Raw genomic sequence first — 5,190 nt, 5'->3', positions numbered from 1 at the left:
TTGAACTTGGTGTACTGATCTTGTTTTAATTCCCTCTTTCAAAGGAAAGGAAAAAAAAACACTAACTATGTTAAAGAAATTCTTTATTTATTAATTTAAAAAGAAAAAGAATGGTAGAGGAAATATCAGTAAATAAATTATTTTAACAAAGTTTTGGAACTTGAAAAGTTCCTCAATTTATTTCTTTGTTCGTGTACACTAAGGCTTTAGCAATTGCCAAAATGGAAGACAATTTATTTCATTGTTCATGTACATTAAGTCCACAGCAATTGCCAAAATGGAAAAATCACAATTTTATTTCAACAGGTCATCAGCCATTTCAACAGGTCATCAGCATTTTTCGAAAGCAGCAAAACAAACAAAATAATTTAACATTTAGAAAGTATGAAGTTTAAGTCTTCCAATATAACTGAAATTCCAAATAACAGTTTTTCTGCCTTTCTCACTACCTTCCTTGACACACCTAATTTAAGAAGGAGACTGTTTAGGAAATCTTAGGACCCTAAAATTCTGCCCTCCATTCATCTACCTTCATCATCTTTGGCACACCTTCACACCTTTACCCTGAACTTCAGTCATAAAATATTACAAGGCATTATTTACAGCTTTCCAGTTACTGTGAGGATTTAGCTGCTTTACACTATCATCACTTATGTTTTACTGCCATCCATCCTTCCAATAGAGTTATATCACAAATTCTGCTTAAAATAATAGTTAGAGTTTAGGTTATTTTGACAATGTAAATATTGTTCACAGCAAACCAAATAGTAGATTATGACTGTGTGTTTCCTTGTACAGCATTTCTGTTGGAGTCTATAGTTTATTATTTCTTCACTTTTATATATACATACATATTTAATTTTATACATACATATTTAATTTTTTCAAAGACTTAGCAATAAAAACTCAAGTATACCATGTAATCTATTAGTTTTATTCACCCTTCTCAGCCCAGAGACCCCTTTCTAGAATTCCATCCTCCTGTTACCATCAGGACTGTTTGGAAAATTTCCTTGATTAGATAGCCTCTATTGAACCACCATTTCCTGGATCCTATGTTTTTACCTATCTTTTCTTTATCTTATATTTTGCAGATGCATATCTTCCAATACCTTCCCAAAAAAGGGTATAAGGAAGATACTGTTTTTTTAAGTCCTTGCATGTATGAAGATGTCTTTATTCAGTTTTTCATTTGGTCAATAATTTGGCTGCATTTAGAAGCCTCAGAATTTTTATCGTCTCTCTCCATTGCCTCTAGTGTTGTTAGAGGAATCTGGCACCATTCTGACACTGAGTCTTTGCATGAAACCTCTTTTTCTTTCTGGAAACTTCTTGGGTATTCCTTTTATGCCCTGTGTTCTGAAATTTCACAGTGATATGCCTTGATGTGGATCTTTTTAATTTATTCTGCTGAGATGGAGTGAATTTTGAATGCGGGGACCCATCGGCTTCACAGATGTGACTGGATGCATACAATTTGCCATCTTTGAGTGATTCTACGAAAAACTTAAGGAGAAAGAATGTTAAATCCGTGATCTCATCACTGGAAAAGTTCCACTAGTTTGAGCAATTAAGGCAGAAAAAAAGAGACAAATTATATTTTACACAATTGGATATCCAGACACAGGCTGGCCACTTATTTTCATTTTCATTTTGCACATTTGCAATCATATAACATCATATAATTTCCATTTTCTCTTCTATGATTTTAAACAAATCTTGAAGATTCTAAGCTTTTTTGTTCAACACTCCCTTATTCTTTAGGGGCCTTAGTTTCTCCAGCAATATAAATGCATTTTTTTCCTGCAATATAATTCTATAGGATAAATGAAACATGGACAAAATATCTTTGAATATATTAATCCATTTGAGGTAGGCTAAATAATATCCCTCTAAAGATGTCCATGCCCTAATCCCCGGAAACTGTGAATATGTTACCTTACATGCAGAAGGGACTTTGCGTGTATGATTAAGTTAAAGATCTAGAGATAGAGAGATCAGCCTGGATTATCAGGTGGACCCAATGTGATCACAAGGGTTCTTATATGAGAGAGGTAGGACAGTCAGATGAGAGTAGGAGATGTGACAATGATGGAAGTAGAGGTCAGAAAGAGAGAGATTTGAAGATGATAAACTGCTGGCTTTGAGAATGAGCCCATTAGCCAAGGAACACGACAGCCTCAAGAAGCTGGAAAAGACAAGGAAACAGATTTTCCCCTGGAGCCTCCAGAAGGAATGCAGCCCCAAAGACTACTTGATTTTAGCTCAGTGAGACTTCTTTTTTTTTTTTTTTTTTTTTATGAAGAATGTGGATGAAGTTGTCAGCACATTTCATTTTTTTTAAATCTTCATTTTATTGAGATATATTCACATACCATGCAGTCATACAAAACAAATCGTACTTTCGATTGTTTACAGTACCATTACATAGTTGTACATTCATCACCTAAATCAATCCCTGACACCTTCATTAGCACACACACAAAAATAACAAGAATAATAATTAGAGTGAAAAAGAGCAATTGAAGTAAAAAAGAACACTGGGTACCTTTGTCTGTTTGTTTCCTTCCCCTATTTTTCTACTCATCCATCCATAAACTAGACAAAGTGGAGTGTGGTCCTTATGGCTTTCCCAATCCCATCGTCACCCCTCATAAGCTACATTTTTATACAACTGTCTTCGAGATTCATGGGTTCTGGGTTGTAGTTTGATAGTTCCAGGTATCCACCACCAGCTACCCCAATTCTTTAGAACCTAAAACGGGTTGTCTAAAGTGTGCATAAGAGTGCCCACCAGAGTGACCTCTCGGCTCCTTTTGGAATCTCTCTGCCACTGAAGCTTATTTCATTTCCTTTCACATCCCCCTTTTGGTCAAGAAGATGTTCTCCGTCCCACGATGCTAGGTCTACATTCCTCCCCGGGAGTCATATTCCACGTTGCCAGGGAGATTCACTCCCCTGGGTGTCTGATCCCACGTAGGGGGGAGGGCAGTGATTTCACCTTTCAAGTTGGCTTAGCTAGAGAGAGAGGGCCTCAGTGAGACTTCTGACATCCAGTGCTATAAAATAATAAATTTGTTTTGTCTTAGGACACTAAAATTGTAGTAATGCACCAGTTTATTAACCCATCGCTTTTAAACAGCATTAATCTGGTTTTGACATATAAATTATCATGTAGTATTTACTGACCAATTCTATACAATCTCTTTTGGGGATGTACTGAAATTTTACATTAGAACCCAAATCCCCTCACGCCTGATCTGCAGGACCCAAGAGATATGGGCATAAAAAGAATTTCTACAGAGAAAAAACACACACAGTTTACTTGTCCCCTGCTGCGCAGTTCAGACTAGAGTCTGGTCAGGCACACAACACTTCCAGCTGAGGGAAGCTGTGAGCTTGAAAGAGTAGTGGTTAGTATTGCAAGCCTTAGGGTTTGATGGGCTGGATTCAAACACTGGCTCTCCCACTTGTCTGTCAATGTTGTAACTTAAGTTTCCTCAGTTGCAAAATAAAGTCAGAGTATCTACCATGTAAAGGTTTTGTGAGAACTAAATAAATTAATTCACGTCAACTATTTATCACAATGGCTGGCACAAACATTGAACAAGGGTAAGTTATTACTAGTAATAATTATCATTTTTATTATTAGCATCAGTTTTTTAAAATTATTCAAAAAGAAATGTATTCCTATCCCTGCCTTATTGATTACTGCCTTTCTTTTAGGACTATATCTCTGGTTGCCAAACAGAATTCCCCTATTAAAAGCAGCATTTGAATTATATTTTAAACATGTGTTTCTTTCTTTTTGCAGTTCATGTTTTTTTTTAATTTCAGAAGTGTTAGAGCCTTCTTATATAATACTATTATAACATCCATTAAACATTAAACTAAATAATAGAAATCACATTGCCAAGTAGAATAGGTTGGGAAATAACTGCGTCTGACATTATCAAAATATGACAGATTATCTTCTTCTCCACAAGCCTACAAAATATTCACCACTTGAAACAAATCACCTGTTATCCAATGAGAACTGACTTTACTTCATGACTGTTTTCATATATGACTCAAGTCCTTTGACACAGCTACTTTTTGGTGGCAAAATATTTAGGATTATCTCTTCCAAACAGGACACTTATATCAAGTTAAACTGCACTGCCAGTTCTGAAAAAAAAAAAGAAAAAAACAGAATGCTTTCCTGATAGCCAGGATTTTTCTCTGTTATGGTGGCATTATGCCGAATCTAGTTTTCCCCTAACATATTTTTAGGTTTGTACTTAATGTACCATGTCTATTCCTACATCAGACAATTTGAGTGTTAATTGCTATTACATAATCTTAGAGACATTATTGTTCCTGTTGGTAAAATCTCCAGCAGTGAACAATGGTGCATTTTCTGATTGTGTGTTTGATTGCTATACTAGTTATAAGTCTCTTCCAATTCCATGGCTTCTGTTACCACAGAATTTTCCAAACTTCTTGCCTGTCATAAGAATCAGAGGTCTCTCCCATGGGGAATCTGATTTGGTAGTTCTGGAGTGGAGCCAGAGAATCTATATTTTTAAATGATGAATTCTATGATCAGGCAATTTGGGAACACTACATTTATATTTGTGAAGTTGCACACTGGTGTTTTTCATTGTTGTTGGTGTTGTTTCTTTCATTGTTTGGGTGCTTTCTCTTTTTTATCCTCACTTTAAAGAAGACTTCAGTAAACATGTGAAAGATTTGATAGGCTTCTGTGGCAGACTGATTTATGCACCCTAACAAAGACATTTCTCAAACTTAATCCTCATTCCTGTGGATGTAAACTAGGACCTTTTGTAAATAGGACCTTTTGAAGGTGTTATTTTTAGTAAAAGTGTGGCCCAAGTTGTATTAGTTAGGGTTCTCCAGGGAAACAACCAACAAGAGGTATCTGTAGATATAAGATTTTATAAAAGTGGCTCACCCAATTGTGGGGATGCACAAGTCCAAATTCCATAGGGCAGGCAGCAAACTGGCAACTCTGATGAAGGTGTTTGATGAACTCCTCAGGAGAGGCTGGCTGACTGAAGAGGGAGTGAAAGCTTTCTGGTTTATTAACCAGCCACAAATGTCCTTGCAGTAAGGGTTAGGTCAGTGCTTGCTTGACCAGACACCTGGACACCATCACCTGGCCAAGGTGACACATGAACCTAACCATCA

The sequence above is a fragment of the Choloepus didactylus genome, chromosome 3 (assembly GCF_015220235.1).
Source record: "Choloepus didactylus isolate mChoDid1 chromosome 3, mChoDid1.pri, whole genome shotgun sequence".
NCBI classification, from domain to species: Eukaryota; Metazoa; Chordata; class Mammalia; order Pilosa; family Megalonychidae; genus Choloepus; species Choloepus didactylus.
Note: the sequence above shows the minus strand (reverse complement) of the source record.